Source organism: Siphateles boraxobius, unplaced genomic scaffold (genome assembly GCF_051911475.1).
Source record: "Siphateles boraxobius isolate OS27281-9 unplaced genomic scaffold, OSU_SipBor_1 63, whole genome shotgun sequence".
In the NCBI taxonomy this organism is placed as follows: Eukaryota; Metazoa; Chordata; class Actinopteri; order Cypriniformes; family Leuciscidae; genus Siphateles; species Siphateles boraxobius.
The window spans coordinates 791,156-810,105 of record NW_027509190.1 but is presented as its reverse complement, the minus strand read 5'-3'; the positions used below and the strand labels follow the sequence as shown (position 1 = coordinate 810,105).

Here is an 18,950-nt window from a genome sequence, read left to right as displayed (position 1 = left end):
TCAACTCCCAGCGACCGCTGAGCTTCCCCTTCCCTGAGCGCCGGTTGTCCCTTACCAGCACTCGCTCCCCTGGTAACAAAGGGGCCTCTCGGGCAGTCCGGTCGTATAGCCGCTTGTTCTTGGCGGCTGCTGCACTCAGATGATCTGAGACTCGTCGGTAGGCATCGAGCAGTTGGTGGTGGTGCCGATTCACCCAGTCAGTGGTACTATACCCTCTTTCTGCAGCCTCGGTCCCCAGGAGCAAGTCCACAGGTAAGCGGAGATGGCGCCCAAACATAAGGTAGGAAGGAGCATACCCGGTGATACTGTGCACACTATTGTTATAGGCTTGCAACAGAGAGGGGAGACTCTCGGCCCATTGGCCCTGTTGTTCACTCTCTAGGGTCCCCAATAACCCCAACAGGGTCTTGTTCAACCTTTCGCACCCCCGTTACCCTGAGGATGGTATGAGGTCGTATGGGTCTTCCGGCACCCATAAAGGTGGCTCAGCTCTTGGATCACTCGGTACTCAAAATTTGAACCTTGGTCTGAGTGTAGGGTCTCTTGGGAGCCAAAAGGTTGTATCACTGCCCTCCAAAGGGCGCTGGCTGTGGTAACTTTCGTCTGATCTACAGTGGGGATGGCCCAGGCGTATTTAGTTAATAGGTCAGTCATCACCAGGATATTTTGAAATCGATCCGTCGGCCGACCTAAAGTCAGGAAATCGATTCCTATGATGTGCAGAGGTGCTTTGGGCCACAGGGGGACCAATGGGGCTCGGACTTCCTTCCTGCGTTTGAACAACGTACACCGTGGACAACTCTGAACGAACTCCTCAACTTTCTTTTCCATCCTAGGCCAGTATAAATACCTCCTCAGCAGAGACAGCGTCTTCTCTTGGCCCTGATGGCCAGTATGGGTGTGGAATGCAGTCAATAGCTCCGAGACTTGGCCCTCCGGTACCACCACCTGGTGTACTGTCTCCTGTGTTCGGGGATCTCACATCGAACGGCAGATTACCCCTTCTCTAAGTCGCAGCCTCTTCCACTGCCTTAGGAGCTGTTGTACTCCCACCGTCTGAGCCCGCTTTCCTCTGCTCTCGGCATGTATCCCTGTCTAAGGTACAACGTAACCTGACACAGGTCTGCATCTCCCAGCTGCAGCCTTCTCCACCGCCCGGGGTCCCACCCCCAACTAGACGGAACAGCCCTCAGGGTCCCGGGAGCTTCCAACATTGCCATCAGCAACTCGTCTTCAGGGCCAGGGGTACAAAGGGGTGTTTGGTTGTCCCTCCGGATGACTGGGAGTCTGGACAGGGCGTACGCATTTACGTGTTCTCTGCCGGGTCGGTATTTAAGCTGTTAATCATAATTTGCTAGTTGTGCCACCCAACGCTGTTCTACTGCCCCCAACTTGGCGGTCTGCAAGTGTACTAATGGATTATTATCCGTAATCACCGTCACCTTTGCTCCCAACAGGTAATCTTTGAACTTCTCCGTCATGGCCCACTTCATTGCCAGTAGTTCGATTTTGAAGGAACTGTAAGTTGCCGCGTTCCGCTCTGCGGGATGTAAACTTCGACTTGCGTATGCAATCACTCTCTCCACTCCTTGGTGCTCTTGGGCCAACACGGCTCCCAAACCTGCATTGCTGGCGTCAGTGTACAGAAGGAACGGCTGGGTGAAGTCTGCGTAGGCCAAGATAGGGGCCCTCAGAAGTTCCTGCTTGAGGTTCTGGAAAGCGGTCTCACAGGTGGAATCCCAATGCACTGACGGGGAGCCTTTGCCACAGGCACGTCCGGAACCAGCAAGGAGTTGGTTCAATGGCCTAGCATGCCCAGATAATCATTTTATAAAGCGTCGACAATATCCCACGAACCCCAGGAACGACCGCACCTGTCTCACTGCCCGGGGTGGCTCCCACCCTTGGACAGCCGCCACCTTCTCCGGGTCGGGGGATATCCCTGCAGCACTGACACGATGTCCCAAGAACGGTACCTCCTTCCGCAATAACTGGCATTTGTCTGGCCTAAGCTTTAGCCCATATTTCTCCATGGCCCTGAACACTTCCTGTGTTCCTCCTCCTCCCTAGGTGGTCCTCCTCCCACCTAGATGGTGCAGGTGAGTGCGGAAGTCAGGGGAGAAGATGATCACATCGTCCAGGTATACCAGCGTTGAGTCGACCAGTTGTCCCCCTAGACAGTGCTGCATCAAGCGCTGAAAGGTCGCAGGAGCATTGCACAGGCCAAACAGCATCCGGTCCCATTCAAATAACCCAAACGGGGTGGTGAAGGCTGTCTTCTCTCTATCTCGGTCGTCTACCTGCACCTGCCAGTATCCACTCGCCAGGTCCAATGTGGAGTACCACGCCGCTTGTGTGAGACAGGTGAGTGAGTCTTCAATCCGTGGCAACGGGAATGTATCTTTCTTCGTTACACTGTTGAGTTTGCGGTAGTCAACGCAAAACCTCCAAGCTCCCGTTTTCTTCTGAACCAGAACAATTGGCGCCGCCCACGGACTACTGCTCTCTCGAACAATTCCTCCCTCCAGCATCCCTTTCAACAGGGCGCGGACCTCGGCATAGAGGGTGGGTGGCACCGGACGATACCGCTCTTGGCAAGGCATCGCCTCACCGGTAGGTATTTGATGCCTCACTACCCCTGTGCAGCCATAGTCTTCTTCGTGGTTCGAGAACACATGTTGCCATTTTCTCAAGAGCTCCTGGAGCTGTAACACCTGTTCCTCCTCCAGATTTTCACCCTTCAGGGACTCTCCCATCAAATGGGTCGGCACCCCTCCTCCCACAGAGCCTGGTTCTGCCTCAACTGGGCGGACGGCGACTTCCACCACCGCAGAGCTCACCTGCCTGAAGCAGACGTACTGATGCTCGTGAACCTGGGCAGAGCGTACCGAGGAAACTCGAACCAGACGTTGGTGTCGACGAAGGAGCACGGGGTAGGGATTGGCATTCCGCACCTTTACTGAGACTCGCCCACGGTGGATGGCCGTCAGCCCGTGTGCCACTTCAATGGGTTGACAGTCCTCATGGAGCTCCACCAGGACACAGGTACCCGTCCCACAGGGTCCTGCAGGTACTCGAACCCAAAGCACGGTCTCGCTCTTGGCTGGGACAGACAAAGCGTACCGACAGGCTACTCGACCAATGCCTTCTCTCTCCTTCACTTGACTAGCCACGTGCACTCTTCGGCAATCGGCCAGAATCCGGTCCCTGTCCTGCTTCACCGATGACAGAGAAGTCCGAGCCGGCCGGCCCAGAAACAATTCCTCCGAGCAATCCAGTATAACGTTCCTCCCTAGGAGTGCTCAATGAATGCACAAGCAAAGGAACCCCTCGGACCAGAAAGTCTACCACGATGTACCCAGTGTAAGGGATGTCCAGACCATTTGCTCCCGTAAAGTCAGCCTAGAAGCGTCCACTGCTTGGAGCCGATGATCTGCAACCAACTCCTGGGCCAGGCTCTCCGAAAATAACGTAACTTGAGAACCTGTATCGACCAGACAATCTATCGTGACTCCGTTAGCTTGAACCTCCACGGTGGGACAGCGCCCAACCCTGTCGTCTCGTAAAACAGGAACAGAAGGAGGGTCACACAAAGGGGTCCCGGCCACTTGACCGGTGGGACTAAAAACCCCCTTGAGAACCCCGACGGAGCCCACACTGACGACTGATGTGTCCCGGGTCTCCACAATTAATACAGATGGGCCTTCCCTGGTCATCCCACTGGAACCGGGGGCCCACAGGACGTAGGGGGCGGCGCACAGGAGCTCGCCCCTTCTCCGAATACGACCTCTCTCTCACCATAGATCCGCCCTCGACTCGACCCCGACGAAGTTCACCCAAAAGCCGGCCAAACTGCTCCCGCAATTTCAAGGAGTATGCCCGAAGAGTCCGCTTAGGCCCCTGTTGATAGTTAAAGAACTGGGCACGAAGAGTGGCCACCGGGGTAGAGTCTCCATATAATCCGGACAGGAAATCGAAGATAGTTTTCGCGGTAGCCCGTGTGGCTTCTGATGCAGCAAGAACTTCTCTTTTGGCTTCTCCTTCCAAAGACCCCAACACAAACTGTACTTTCTGTGATGCACTCAGTCCCTGTAATCCGGCCAGATATTCCGTCTGCGCCTTCCAATCGTGCAAGCCCAACTCCGATCCTGGCCCTCCATAGCGCTGTGCCCAGGGAGCTCCCATAAAGATCGGCATGACTTTTGAGACAGGTGAAGGCCATCGTACCAAGGAGCTGTAAGGACTACCATACCGAATGACCTCTGTTCTGTTGTTTGTGGAATTTACAGCCTGTCCACCACCGGTCCACCACCACCAGCCTGTCCATCCAGGGCCCTATGGGCAATGCAATGCATTCATACGCCTTACACCCCAAAAACGCAAAGTGTCCATTTCACCATTAACTTAAGCGGCAAATGGGCGTCCATTTGGAGCAGAGATCCCTCCGAGTGCTTAAGCGTCAAATGGCAACTTAAATTAATATAGATATTTCCATGAACTACCTAATTTCCCTTACTTTTGACAAGGAGCCGTAGGCAGACTGCCATGCCGAATGACCTCTGTTCTGTTGTTTGTGGAATTTACAGACTATCACACTGCTTGCAGTGCAGATTATGGGAAGGAGCCATCTTCTAAAAAGCACATGTGCCTCATCAATAGGTTTCTGTTGTGTAGTGGTCATCATGTTCGCCTAACACGCGAAAGGTCCTCGGTTCGAAACCGAGCAGAAACAGCGGTTTGATTCTGACAGAAAATTTAAACTGTTTGCCACGCTAGGTGGGTGCAGCGCTTATTTCCTTTATGTGCTTTTTAATAAGCGTGCACCTAAAGATTTATGTCTGCAACCTGAAGACGTGTTTCCGTAGTGTAGTGGTTATCACGTTCGCCTCACACGCGAAAGGTCCCCAGTTCGAAAATGGGCGGAAACTGTGGGTGGTTTTGGAAAAAATTTCATATGCAATTTTCGGTTGAGCAGGTCAGTACACTTGCAGGGATGTTTGTGGTTTAATCTCTTTAGAAAAGGACAATAATAAAACAAATGACCATTGAGGTTTCCTGTACAGTAATAAAAGATGTTGGTCGGACAAAAAAATTAGCAGCTTTTTGCCATGTTAAAAACACTGGGCAGTCTATAGTTTCAGTCGCTTTTGAACAAGCATACGCTAGAAGAGGTGGGACTGACATGTAAATCAAGTTTCCGTAGTGTAGTGGTTATCACGTTCGCTTTACACGCGAAAGGTCCTCAGTTCAAAACTGGGTGGAAACAAGTGGAGGCATGTTAAATATAAATGCTGCAATTCGCTACAAAACCTTTACTTTTGAGACAGGTGAAGGCCATCGTACCAAGGAGCTGTAGGCAGACTGCCATGCCGAATGACCTCTGTTCTGTTCTTTGTGGAATTTACAACCTGTCACACTGCTTGCAGAGCAGATTATGGGAACAGAGCCATCTTCTAAAAAGCACATGCGCCTCATCAATAGGTTTCTGTAGTGTAGTGGTCATCACGTTCGCCTAACACGTGAAAGGTCCTCGGTTCGAAACCGAGCAGATACAGTGGTTGGATTCTGACAGAAAATTTAAACTGTTTGCCACTCTAGGTGGGTGCAGCGATCATTTCCTTTATATGCTTTTTTATAAGCGTGCACCTAAAGATTTATGTCTGCCACCTGAAGACGTGTTTCCGTAGTGTAGTGGTTATCACGTTCGCCTCACACGCGAAAGGTCCCCAGTTCGAAACTGGGCGGAAACTGTGGGTGGTTTTTGCAAAAATTTCATATGCGATTTTCTGTTGAGCAGGTCAGTACACTTGCAGGGATGCAGGCACATTTTCTGTCAAAATAAAACAAATGACCGTTGAGGTTTCCTGTACAGTAATAAAAAATGTTTGGTCTGCCAACAAAATTAGCAGCTTTTTGCCATGTTTAAAACACTGGGCAGTCTATAGTTTCAGTCGCTTTTGAACAAGCGTATCCTAGAAGAGGTGGGACTGATGTCCAAATCAAGTTTCCGTAGTGTAGTGGTTATCACGTTCGCTTTACACGCGACAGGTCCTCAGTTCAAAACTGGGTGGAAACAAGTGGAGGCATGTTAAATATAAATGCTGCAATTCGCTACAAAACCCTTACTTTTGAGACAGGTGAAGGCCATCGTACTAAGGAGCTGTAGGCAGATTGCCATGCCGAATAACCTCTGTTCTGTTGTTTGTGGAATTTACAAACTGTCACACTGCTTGCAGAGCAGATTATGGGAAGGAGGCATCTTCTAAAAAGCACATTCTCCATCAGTAGGTTTCTGTAGTGTAGTGTTCATCACGTTCGCCTAACACGCGAAAGGTCCTCGGTTCGAAACCGAGCAGAAACAGTGGTTGGATTCTGACAGAAAATTTAAACTGTTTGCCACTCTAGGTGGGTGGAGTGATCATTTGCTTTATATTCTTTTTAATAAGCGTGCACCTAAAGATTTATATCTGCAACCTGAAGACGTGTTTCCGTAGTGTAGTGGTTATCACGTTCGCCTCACCCGCGAAAGGTCCCCAGTTCGAAACTGGGCGGAAACTGTGAGTGGTTTTTGCAAAAATTTCGTATGCGATTTTCTGTTGAGCAGGTCAGTACACTTGCAGGGATATTTGTGGTTTAATCTCTTTAGAAAAGGACAAAAATAAAACAAATGACCATTGAGGTTTCCTGTACAGTAATATAAAATGTTCGGTCTGCCAACAAAATTAGCAGCATTTTGCCATGTTAAAAACACTGGGCAGTCTATAGTTTCAGTCGCTTTTGAACAAGCGTACGCTAGAAGCGGTGGGACTAATGTCCAAATCAAGTTTCCGTAGTGTAGTGGTTATCACGTTTGCTTTACACGCGAAAGGTCCTCAGTTCAAAACTGGGCGGAAACAAGTGGAGGCATTTTAAATGTAATGCTCCAATTCGCTACAAAACCCTTGCTTTTGAGACAGGTGAAAGCCATCGTACCAAGGAGCTGTAGGCAGACTGCCATGCCGAATGACCTCTGTTCTGTTGTTTGTGGAATTCACAGACTGTCACACTGCTTGCAGAGCAGATTATAGGAAGGAGCGATCTTCTAAAAAGCACATGTGCCTCATCAAAAGGTTTCGTAGTGTAGTGGTCATCACGTTCGCCTAACACGCGAAAGGTCCTCGGTTCGAAACCGAGCAGAAACAGTGGTTGGATTCTGACAGAAAATTTTAACTGTTTGCCACGCTAGGTGGGTGCAGCGATCATTTCCTTTATATGCTTTTTAATAAGCGTGCACCTAAAGATTTATGTCTGCAACCAGAAGACGTGTTTCTGTAGTGTAGTGGTTATGACGTTCGCCTCACACGCGAAAGGTCCCCAGTTCGAAACTGTGCGGAAACTGTGGGTGGTTTTTGCAAAAAGTTTGTATGCGATTTTCTGTTGAGCAGGTCAGTACACTTGCAGGGATGTTTGTGGTTTAATCTCTTTAGAAAAGGACAAAAATAAAACAAATGACCATTGAGGTTTCCTGTACAGTAATATAAAAGGTTTTGAGGTTTCCTGTACAGTAATATAAGATGTTCAGTCTGCCGCTAGCAGCTTTTTGCCATGTTAAAAACACTGGGCAGTCTATAGTTTCAGTCGCTTTTGAACAAGCGTACCCTAGAAGCGGTGGGACTGACTGGCAAATCAAGTTTCCGTAGTGTAGTGGTTATCACGTTTGCTTTACACGCGAAAGGTCCTCAGTTCAAAACTGGGCGGAAACAAGTGGATGCATTTTAAATATAAATGCTGCAATTCGCTACAAAACCCTTACTTTTGAGACAGGTGAAGGCCATCGTACCAAGGAGCTGTAGGCAGACTGCCATGCCGAATGACCTATGTTCTGTTGTTTGTGGAATTCACAGACTGTCACATTACTTGCAGAGCAGATTATGGGAAGGAGCCATCTACTAAAAAGCACACACCATGATATCACGTTCGTTTTACACGCAAAGGTCTTCAGTTCAAAACTGGGCGGAAACAAGTGGAGGCATGTTAAATATAAATGCTGCAATTCGATACAAACCGAGCAGAAACAGTGGTTGGGTTCTGACAGAAAATTTATACTGTTTGCCACGCTAGGTGAGTGTAGCGCTCATTTCCTTTATACGCTTTTTAACAAGCGGGCACCTAAAGATTTATGTCTGCCACCTGAAGACGTGTTTCCGTAGTGTAGAGGTTATCACGTTCGCTTCACACGCGAAAGGTCCCCAGTTTGAAACTGGGCGGAAACAGTGGGTGGTTTTTGCAAAAATTTCGTATGCGATTTTCTGTTGAGCAGGTCAGTACACTTGCAGGGATGTTTGTGGTTTAATCTCTTAGAAAAAGACAAAAATAAAACAAATGACCATTGAGGTTTCCTGTACAGTAATATAAAATGTTCGGTCTGCCAACAAAAGTAGCAGCTTTTTGCCATGTTAAAAACACTGGGCAGTCTATAGTTTCAGTCGCTTTTGAACAAGCGTACCCTAGAAGCGGTGGGACTGACGTCCAAATCAAGTTTCCGTAGTGTAGTGGTTATCACATTTGCTTTACACATGAAAGGTCCTCAGTTCAAAACTGGGCGGAAACAAGTGGATGCATTTTAAATATAAATGCTGCAATTCGCTACAATACCCTTACTTTTGAGACAGGTGAAGGCCATCGAAGGCCACTTGCACCTCATCAATAGGTTTCTGTAGTGTAGTGGTCATCACGTTCGCCTAACACGCGAAAGGTCTTCGGTTCGAAACCGAGCAGAAAAAGTGGTTGGATTCTGACAGAAAATTTAAACTGTTTGCCACACTAGGTGGGTGCAGCGCTCATTTCCTTTATATGCTTTTAATAAGCGTGCACCTAAAGATTTATGTCTGCAGCCTGAAGACTTGTTTCCGTAGTGAAGTGGTTATCACGTTTGCCTCACACGCGAATGGTCCCCAGTTCGAAACTGTGGGTGTTTGTTGCAAAAATTACGTATGCGATTTTCTGTTGAGCAGGTCAGTACACTTGCAGGGATGTTTGTAGTTTAATCTCTTTAAAAAAGGACAAAAATAAAACAAATGACCATTGAGGTTTCCTAAACAGTAATATAAACTGTTCGGTCTGCCAACAAAATTAGCAGCTTTTTGCCATGTTAAAAACTCTGGGCAGTCTATAGTTTCAGTCGCTTTTGAACAAGCGTACGCTAGAAGAGGTTGGAATGAGATCCAAACCAAGTTTCCGTAGTGTAGTGGTTATCACGTTCGCTTTACAGGCGAAAGGTCCTCAGTTCAAAATTGGGTGGAAACAAGTGGAGGGATTTTAAATATAAATGCTGCAATTCGCTACAAAACCCTTACTTTTAAGACAGGTGAAGGCCATCATACCAAGGAGCTGTAGGCAGACTGCCATGCCGAATGACACTAGGTGGGTGCCGAATGACCTCTGTTCTGTTGTTTGTGGAATTCACAGACTGTCACACTGCTTGCAGAGCAGATTATGGGAAGGAGCCATCTTCTAAAAAGCACATGTGCCTCATCAATAGGTTTCTGTAGTGTAGTGTTCATCACGTTCGCCTAACACGCGAAAGGTCCTCGGTTCGAAACCGAGCAGAAACAGTGGTTGGATTCTGACAGAAATTTTTAACTGCTTGCAACGCTAGGTAGTAGCAGCGCTCTTTTCCTTTATATGCTTTTTAATAAGCGTGGACCTAAAGATTTATGTCTGCCACCTGAAGACGTGTTTCCGTAGTGTAGTGGTTATCACGTTCGCCTCACACGCGAAAGGTCCCCAGTTCGAAACTGGGCGGAAACTTTGGGTGGTTTTTGCAAAAATTTCGTATGCGATTTTCTGTTGAGCAGGTCAGTACACTTGCAGGGATGTTTGTGGTTTAATCTCTTTAGAAAAGGACAAAAATAAAACAAATGACCATTGAGGTTTCCTGTATAGTAATAAAAAATGTTTGGTCTGCCAACAAAATTAGCAGCTTTTTGCCATGTTTAAAAAACTGGGCAGTCTATAGTTTCAGTCGCTTTTGAACAAGCGTACCCTAGAAGAGGTGGGACTGACGTCCAAATCAAGTTTACGTAGTGTAGTGGTTATCACGTTGGCTTTACACGCGACAGGTCCTCAGTTCAAAACTGGGTGGAAACAAGTGGAGGCATGTTAAATATAAATGCTGCAATTCGCTACAAAACCCTTACTTTTGAGACAGGTGAAGGCCATCATACCAAGGAGCTGTAGGCAGATTGCCATGCCGAATAACCTCTGTTCTGTTGTTTGTGGAATTTACAAACTGTCACACTGCTTGCAGAGCAGATTATGGGAAGGAGCCATCTTCTAAAAACTACATGCTCCATCAATAGGTTTCTGTAGTGTAGTGGTCATCACGATCGCCTAACACGCGAAAGGTCCTCGGTTTCCAAACTGAGCAGAAACAGTGGTTAGATTCTGACAGAAAATTTAAACTGTTTGGCACGCTAGGTGGATGAAGCGCTCATTTCCTTTATATGCTTTTTAATAATTGTGCACCTAAAGATTTATGTCTGCAACCTGAAGACGTGTTTGTAGTGTAGTGGTTATCACGTTCGCCTCACACGCGAAAAGTCCCCAGTTCGAAACTGGGCGGAAAATGTGGGTGGTTTTTGCAAAAATTTCATATGCGATTTTCTGTTGAGCAGGTCAGTACACTTGCAGGGATGCAGGAACATTTTCTGTCAAAAATAAAACAAATGACCGTTGAGGTTTCCTGTACAGTAATAAAAAATGTTTGGTCTGCCAACAAAATTAGCAGCTTTTTGCCATGTTTAAAACACTGGGCAGTCTATAGTTTCAGTCGCTTTTGAACAAGCGTACCCTAGAAGCGGTGGGACTGGCGTCCAAATCAAGTTTCCGTAGTGTAGTGGTTATCACGTTCGCTTTACACGCGACAGGTCCTCAGTTCAAAACTGGGTGGGAACAAGTGGAGGCATGTTAAATATAAATGATGCAATTCGCTACAAAACCCTTACGCCCTTTAGGCCACCGGGTTAGGGAGGGGGTCCGCGGACAGCTTAAAAGGTAGTCCGTGGTAGGAGGTTAGTGGACCCCTGCGCGACGCCCCCTAGGTGATTTTTGGGGGACCGGCCGACGGTGCCGGGCTACGGGCGTCGGCCACAGGGGGTGACTCGCCGACCGCCCTCAGTCGATTCGACGCAGCCTGACAGCCTGCTTGACCACGAACGGCCCGTCCGTCCACGGCCAATCTAAGTGACGGCCCGTGGCCCCGCCCAGTGACCACGGACAGCCTATTCGTCCCACTGACAGGCTGTTTGACCACGAACGGCCCGTCTGTCCACGGCCAATCTAAGTGACCACGGACAGCCTATTCATCCCCCTAACCGCTTGTGTGACCACGAACAGCCTATTCATCCCACTGTGCACCTATGTGACCACGAACGGCCTATTCATCCCACTGACCGCCTGTGTGGCCACGAATGGCCTATGTGTCCCATCAGAAGAATTATGCATTATTAGACTTAAAATGGCATGTCCAGGGACAGCTTACAGGGACTCTGTCAAATAAGTTACAGGTGGGCAAAGTAAGGGCCCACCTGTAACTTATTTGACGGGGTCCAAATAGGCTGTCCGTGGTCAATGCATTAACCGGTCATATTTCATAATTACAGTGGTTTTATGAGGTGAAACCTACTCTACACCACACAGGGGACACAATACAACACACTGATGTACATTAAAGCTATTAATTATGCATAATTAGCCTAAATATGGACTGTCCATGAACAGCCTATTTGGACCCTATCGAATAAGCTACAGGTGGGATGCTGTTTTTAACTTAGACATTTTCAGCGGGTGAATCCCCGTAATGATTAGGCGATTTCATCACATGTGGTGAAGTCCCACCTGCAACTTATTTGACGGGGTCCAAATAGGCTGTCCGTGGTCAATGCATTAACAGGTCATATTTCATAATTACAGTGGTTTTATGAGGTGGAACCTACTGTACACCACACAGGGGACACAATACAACACACTGATGTACAGTAAAGCTATTAATTATGCATAATTAGCCTAAATATGGACTGTCCATGAACAGCCTATTTGGACCCTGTCGAATAAGTTACAGGTGGGCAAAGTAAGGGCCCACCTGTAACTTATTTGACGGGGTCCAAATAGGCTGTCCGTGGTCAATGCATTAATAGGTCATATTTCATAATTACAATGGTTTTATTAGGTAAAAACTAATGTACACTAGACAGGGGCCACAATACAACACACTGATGTACATCAAAGCTATCAATTATGCATAATTAGCCTAAAAATGGACTGTCCACGAACAGCCTATTTGGACCCTGTCAAATAAGTTACAGGTGGGCAAATTAAGGGCCCACTGTAGCCTAAAAATGGACTGTCCACAGACAGCCTATTTGGACCCTGTCAAATAAGTTACAGGTGGGCAAAGTAAGGGCCCACCTGTAACTTATTTGACGGGGTCCAAATAGGCTGTCCGTGGTCAATGCATTAATAGGTCATATCTCATAATTACAATGGTTTTATGTGGTCAAACCTACTGTAAACCACACTGGGGACACACTACAGCACACTGATGTACATTAAAGCTATTAATTATGCATAATTAGCCTAAATATGGACTGTCCATGAACAGCCTATTTGGACCCTGTCGAATAAGCTACAGGTGGGATGCTGTTTTTAACTTAGACATTTTCAGCGGGTGAATCCCCGTAATGATTAGGCGATTTCATCACATGTGGTGAAGTCCCACCTGCAACTTATTTGACGGGGCCCAAATAGGCTGTCCGTGGTCAATGCATTAACAGGTCATATTTCATAATTACAGAGGTTTTATGAGGTGAAACCTACTGTACACCACACAGGGGACACAATACAACACACTGATGTACATTAAAGCTAATAATTATGCATAATTAGCCTAAAAATGGACTGTCCACGGACAGCATTTAGGGCACCCGTCAAATAGGTTACAGATGGGATGCTGTTTTTGACTGTAACGCACTTAACGGGGTACTACGGACCCCAGTCTTTGCGGACCGTCTGAGGGGACCCTGAGGGGCCACAGATTTCAAATCGGAGCCATTCGGAGCTATTGGGACCGTTGCGTGGGGATGTCCACCAAGCGCCTATGAAAATGAATGGGATAAGTTGCACGTGTCAGTGGCTCCCGCGCGGCCCCCGGGGGTCCGAGGGGCCCCAAACTCTACAAAAAGTTGCGTCACGTGGCCCTCTGCGACAGACAGAGCGGGCTAGGTCGAGACATGCCAAGTTTATTGTTAGCTATTTTTTATGCACCTCTCTGTCTCCCATTGATCTCTATGGGAGCATGTATCTGCAAGGGTTAATTCAGCAGTTAGGATTAGACGGCCTACTAGGCTCAGGAAGCATCTAGAGCTACGATACTCTGGGGCCCGATTCGGGGGCCCGTGGCGGTCGTCCGTGACCAATCTCGAGGTCCTGCGACCTTTTGACCCATTAGGGCGACTGTTTACTTGACGTACCACGTGCAACTTATTCCATGGGGCTGTTGGTGGCAAATTAGCGCGAAAAAAGGTCAGAGGGACGCGGAACTCTAGAACCCGTCCCCGGGGCCCGTGACGAGACCCGCGTGTCGGTTTCGGGCCGATCGGGCGTTTCCTTCAAAGCGTTTGGCTGAAACACATACTTGTAACCTATCTAGAACAACCAAACCCGTGATCTAGAACCGGGGGCCCCCGGACCACCGCCGTGCCGAATTTGGGGCCGCTGCGACCTTTCGACCCCTTTTGGCCCCTGTTTATTTGACGTCCCACGTGCAACTAATTCCATGGGGCTGTTGGTGGCCAATTAGCGTGAAAAAAGGTCAGAGGGACGCGGAACTCTAGACCCCTTCCCAGGGGCCCGTGACGAGACGCATACGTCAGTTTCGGGCCGATCGGACCTTTCTGTCCACCCTTCACCGAGCACATGGTCCAATTAATGGCAGCCCTCTTGCACACACAGAAAGACATATGCTCAGTAGGACCAAAAGTGAGGAGATTTTTGCACAAAAAAATGATACACTTGGAACCGATCTAGAACCCTGCGATCCAGGATGTAGAACCGGGGGCCCCTCGACTACCAGGGCGTCGAATTTGGAGGCGGTGCGACCTTTCGACCCCTGTATTTCCGCCCTCCCACGTGCAACTTATTCAGTTTAAACTTCACAGGCGCTTCCAGGTCAAGGGGGGCTTTTTACGGCCAAACGAGCAGTTTTGGGCACGGAACTCTAGAACCCGTCCCCGGGGCCCGTGAAGGGACGCATATGTCAGTTTCGGGCCGATCGGGCGTTTCCTTCGAACCGTTTTGCTGAAACACATACTTAGAACCGATCTAGAACCACCAAACCCGTGATCTAGAACCGGGGGCCCCCGGACTACCGCTGTGCCGAATTTGGGGCCGCTGCGACCTTTCGACCCCTTTTGGCCCCTTTTTATTTGACGTCCCACGTGCAACTTATTCCATGGGGCTGTTGGTGGCCAATTAGCGCGAAAAAAGGTCAGAGGGACGCGGAACTCTAGAACCCGTCCCAGGGGCCCGTGACGGGACGCATACGTCAGTTTCGGGCCGATCGGACCTTTCTGTCACACGTCCACCAAACACCTGTGAAAATGAATGGGATAAGTCACACGTGTCAGTGGCCCCTGTTCGGCCCCCGGAGGTCCCACGGGCCCCAAACACTGCGTGCCGGGCCCCCTCGGGCCTCCGAACGACATATCAGGAGGACGAGTCTCTAGAACTCAGGGCTAATTTTTTTTCCACATTTGTTCAAGTTTCTCTTCAAAGGCCACTTGCACTCATAGTCAGCTCATAGACTGGAATTCCCTCTTGATGGGTCAAACTGAAAACACACTCGGAACCGATCTAGAACCACCAAACCCGGGATCTAGAACCGGGGGCCCCCGAACACCCACCGCGTCGAGTTTGGGGCCGCTGCGACCTTTCGACCCCTTTTGGCCCCTGTTTTTTTGACGTCCCACGTGCAACTTATTCCATGGGGCTGTTGGTGGCCAAATAGCGCGAAAAAAGGTCAGAGGGACGCGGAACTCTAGAACCCGTCCAAGGGGCCCGTGACGGGACGCATACGTAAGTTTCGGGCCGATCGGGCGTTTCCTTCTAACCGTTTTGCTGAAACACATACTTAGAACCGATCTAGAACCACCAAACCCGTGATCTAGAACCGGGGGCCCCCGGACTACCGCCGTGCCGAATTTGGGGCCGCTGCGACCTTTCGACCCCTTTTGGCCCCTGTTTATTTGACGTCCCACGTGCAACTTATTCCATGTGGCTGTTGGTGGCCAAATAGCGCGATAAAATGTCAGAGGGACGCGGAACTCTAGAACCCGTCCCAGGGGCCCGTGACGGGACGCATACGTCAGTTTCGGGCCGATCGGGCGTTTCCTTCGAACCGTTTTGCTGAAACACATATTTGGAACCGATCTAGAACCACCAAATGGGGAGGAGCCATCTTCTGAAAAGCACATGTGCCTCATCAATAGGTTTCTGTAGTGTAGTGGTCATCAAGTTCGCCTAACACGCGAAAGGTCCTCGGTTCGAAACCGAGCAGAAACAGTGGTTGGATTCTGACAGAAAATTTTAACTGTTTGCCACGCTAGGTGGGTGCAGCGATCATTTCCTTTATATGCTTTTTAATAAGTGTGCACCTAAAGATTTATGTCTGCAACCTGAAGACCTGTTTCCGTAGTGTAGTGGTTATCACGTTCGCCTCACACGCGAAAGGTCCCAAATTCGAAACTGGGCGGAAACTGTGGGTGGTTTTTGCAAAAATTTCGTAAGCGATTTTCTGTTGAGCAGGTCAGTACACTTGCAGGGATGTTTGTGGTTTAATCTCTTAGAAAAGGACAAAAATAAAACAAATGACCATTGAGGTTTCCTGTACAGTAATATAAGATGTTCAGTCTGCCAACAAAATTAGCAGCTTTTTGCCATGTTAAAAACAGTGGGCAGTCTATAGTTTCAGTCGCTTTTGAACAAGCGTACCCTAGAAGCGGTGGGACTGACTTGCAAATCAAGTTTCCGTAGTGTAGTGGTTATCACGTTTGCTTTACACGCGAAAGGTCCTCAGTTCAAAACTGGGCGGAAACAATTGGATGCATTTTAAATATAAATGCTGCAATTCGCTACAAAACCCTTACTTTTGAGACAGGTGAAGGCCATCGTACCAAGGAGCTGTAGGCAGACTGCCATGCCGAATGACCTCTGTTCTGTTGTTTGTGGAATTCACAGACTGTCACACTGCTTGCAGAGCAGATTATGGGAAGGAGGCATCTTCTAAAAAGCACATGTGCCTCATCAATAGGTGTCTGTAGTGTAGTGGTCATCACGTTTGCCTAACACGCGAAAGGTCCTCGATTCGAAACCGAGCAGAAACAGTAGTTGGATTCTGTCAGAAAATTTTAACTGTATGCCACGCTAGGTGGGTGCAGCGATCATTTCCTTTATATGCTTTTTAATAAGCGTGAACCTAAAGATTTATGTCTGCAAACTTAAGACATGTTTCCGTAGTGTAGTGGTTATCACATTTGCCTCACACGCGAAAGGTCCCCAGTTCGAAACTGTGGGTGGTTTTTGCAAAAATTTCGTATGCGATTTTCTGTTGAGCAGGTCAGTACACTTGCAGGGATGTTTGTGGTTTAATCTCTTTAGAAAAGGACAAAAATAAAACAAATGACCATTGAGGTTTCCTTTACAGTAATATAAAATGTTCGGTCTGCCAACAAAATTAGCAGCATTTTGCCATGTTAAAAACACTGGGCAGTCTATAGTTTCAGTCGCTTTTGAACAAGCGTACCCTAGAAGCGGTGGGACTGACGTCCAAATCAAGTTTCCATAATGTAGTGGTTATGACCGCAGTCTGTAGGCAGACTGCCATGCCGAATGACCTCTGTTCTGTTGTTTGTGGAATTCACAGACTGTCACACTGCTTGCAGAGCAGATTATGGGAAGGAGCCATCTTCTAAAAAGCACATGCCATGATATCACGTTCGCTTTACACGCGACAGGTCCTCAGTTCAAAACTGGGTGGAAACAAGTGGAGGCATGTTAAATATAAATGCTGCAATTCGCTACAAAACCCTTACTTTTGAGACAGGTGAAGGCCATCGTACCAAGGAGCTGTAGGGAGATTGCCATGCCGAATAACCTCTGTTCTGTAGTTTGTGGAATTTACAAACTGTCACACTGCTTGCAGAGCAGATTATGGGAAGGAGGCATCTTCTAAAAAGCACATGAACCAACAATAGGTTTCTGTAGTGTAGTGGTCATCACGTTCGCCTAACACGCGAAAGGTCCTTGGTTCGAAACAGTGGTTGGTTTCTGACAGAAAATTTAAACAGCTTGCCACGCTAGGTGGGTGCACCGCTCATTTCCTTTATATGCTTTTTAATAAGCGTGCACCTAAAGATTTATGTCTGCAACCTGAAGACGTGTTTGTAGTGTAGTGGTTATCACGTTCGCCTCACACGCGAAAAGTCGCTTCGCTAGAAGAGGTGGGAATGAGATCCAAACCAAGTTTCCGTAGTGTAGTGGTTATCACGTTCGCTTTACATGCAAAAGGTACTCAGTTCAAAATTGGGTGGAAACAAGTGGAGGCATGTTAAATATAAATGCTGCAATTCGCTACAAAACCCTTACTTTTAAGACAGGTGAAGGCCATCGTACCAAGGAGCTGTAGGCAGACTGCCATGCCCAATGACCTCTGTTCTGTTGTTTGTGAAATTTACAGACTGTCACACTGCTTGCAGGGCAGATTATGGGAAGGAGCAATCTTCTAAAAAGCACAATTGTCTCAACAATAGGTTTCTGTAGTGTAGTGGTCATCACATTCGCCTAACACGCGAAAGGTCCTCGGTTTGAAACCGAGTGGAAACAGTATAACAGAATAATATAATTACCTGCATCTAAAAGAAACTCCTCAGATGTTTTTTCCTTCACTGTCACAGCACTCGGAGTAGAAAAACATTGAAAAATTAAAGTCTGGGGGGTGGCCTCTGGTTCAGCAGCAAGAGCGGTCTCAGCAGAAGAGGAATCCTCTAAGCATTTCTGAAATTCAGCAAAATTAGTGTAATATGCGAGCAAGAATTATAAAGTATTTGTTTTTTAATAAAAAGTCTGTTATCAAAGAACTTTAAAGGCTTACCTGAGATGGAAATGAGAACTGAGTGCCAGATGAAGACGCTTCTTGCATCCCTAGGTCTGTCTTCCTGCTTTTGTGTTTGTCAAAGTCAAGAGGCACAGGTCGACAGCCTGGCTCCACATATTGTAAGCCAAACCTCTCTCTTGTGTCCCAGCTGGAGATGTGGAAGGCTGGATATTTGGGTTGCCCAGTCACTCTTATAGATGCCCTGTTTAACTCCAACATCAAAACAGGGTCAAACACTCCAGGTAAGACAAGCCCAGGCTGTTTCAGGTCCACCAGCCGCTGAAATTTCCAGCGTGCGACACCAGTCATACCCTGCGCCTGGAACAGCTCAGGAGAGACGCGATTACCCGTTACCCACTGAGCCTGGTGGAAATGAAACCCCTCTTGCTGTGAAGTGCCTCTGACAGGGATCCAGATGGCCACAGCAGCTCCTTCACCCTTGACATGATTCAGTTGTAGCGTTTCACCATGTCTGTAGAGGATTCCTTCCTCCACCTCAGGGTCACTCAGGCAGCCTCTAAGGATGTGGATATGCTGAATCCAACACAATTTTAGCATCGAGGGTTTAAAAAGGAAGATGTTGTTGGGATCCTTTGCAAGATGGAAATGGTGAAGTACTTCTTCCACTCTTTGGACCAGCTCTCTAGGATGTGGCACTTTTGTCCTGCAGTGCGCTCTGATGTGCTGCTTTGTGGGATTACCAGGCTCAGTTCCACAGAACTTGTATGCTTTCCTCAGTTTCTCCAGGTCACTCTGATCTACT

General features: G+C 48.0%; 14 non-coding genes across 14 annotated transcripts; all 14 read left to right on the top strand.

Moving 5' to 3' along the window:
• Positions 1–4,659: 4,659 nt before the first annotated feature.
• trnav-aac (transfer RNA valine (anticodon AAC)) lies at positions 4,660–4,732 on the top strand. Its single transcript has one exon. It is a non-coding gene; the product is annotated as a tRNA-Val (tRNA).
• Positions 4,733–4,855: 123 nt separating this feature from the next.
• trnav-cac (transfer RNA valine (anticodon CAC)) lies at positions 4,856–4,928 on the top strand. Its single transcript has one exon. It is a non-coding gene; the product is annotated as a tRNA-Val (tRNA).
• Positions 4,929–5,193: 265 nt separating this feature from the next.
• Positions 5,194–5,266, top strand: trnav-uac (transfer RNA valine (anticodon UAC)). The gene has a single exon. It is a non-coding gene; the product is annotated as a tRNA-Val (tRNA).
• Positions 5,267–5,481: 215 nt separating this feature from the next.
• On the top strand, positions 5,482–5,554 carry trnav-aac (transfer RNA valine (anticodon AAC)). Its single transcript has one exon. It is a non-coding gene; the product is annotated as a tRNA-Val (tRNA).
• Positions 5,555–5,677: 123 nt separating this feature from the next.
• Positions 5,678–5,750, top strand: trnav-cac (transfer RNA valine (anticodon CAC)). The gene has a single exon. It is a non-coding gene; the product is annotated as a tRNA-Val (tRNA).
• Positions 5,751–6,288: 538 nt separating this feature from the next.
• On the top strand, positions 6,289–6,361 carry trnav-aac (transfer RNA valine (anticodon AAC)). Its single transcript has one exon. It is a non-coding gene; the product is annotated as a tRNA-Val (tRNA).
• Positions 6,362–6,484: 123 nt separating this feature from the next.
• Positions 6,485–6,557, top strand: trnav-cac (transfer RNA valine (anticodon CAC)). Its single transcript has one exon. It is a non-coding gene; the product is annotated as a tRNA-Val (tRNA).
• Positions 6,558–6,823: 266 nt separating this feature from the next.
• On the top strand, positions 6,824–6,896 carry trnav-uac (transfer RNA valine (anticodon UAC)). The gene has a single exon. It is a non-coding gene; the product is annotated as a tRNA-Val (tRNA).
• Positions 6,897–7,669: 773 nt separating this feature from the next.
• On the top strand, positions 7,670–7,742 carry trnav-uac (transfer RNA valine (anticodon UAC)). The gene has a single exon. It is a non-coding gene; the product is annotated as a tRNA-Val (tRNA).
• Positions 7,743–8,179: 437 nt separating this feature from the next.
• On the top strand, positions 8,180–8,252 carry trnav-cac (transfer RNA valine (anticodon CAC)). Its single transcript has one exon. It is a non-coding gene; the product is annotated as a tRNA-Val (tRNA).
• A 1,268-nt stretch (positions 8,253–9,520) lies between these two features.
• Positions 9,521–9,593, top strand: trnav-aac (transfer RNA valine (anticodon AAC)). The gene has a single exon. It is a non-coding gene; the product is annotated as a tRNA-Val (tRNA).
• A 123-nt stretch (positions 9,594–9,716) lies between these two features.
• Positions 9,717–9,789, top strand: trnav-cac (transfer RNA valine (anticodon CAC)). The gene has a single exon. It is a non-coding gene; the product is annotated as a tRNA-Val (tRNA).
• A 5,735-nt stretch (positions 9,790–15,524) lies between these two features.
• Positions 15,525–15,597, top strand: trnav-aac (transfer RNA valine (anticodon AAC)). The gene has a single exon. It is a non-coding gene; the product is annotated as a tRNA-Val (tRNA).
• A 461-nt stretch (positions 15,598–16,058) lies between these two features.
• trnav-uac (transfer RNA valine (anticodon UAC)) lies at positions 16,059–16,131 on the top strand. The gene has a single exon. It is a non-coding gene; the product is annotated as a tRNA-Val (tRNA).
• The last annotated feature ends 2,819 nt before the right edge of the window (positions 16,132–18,950 follow it).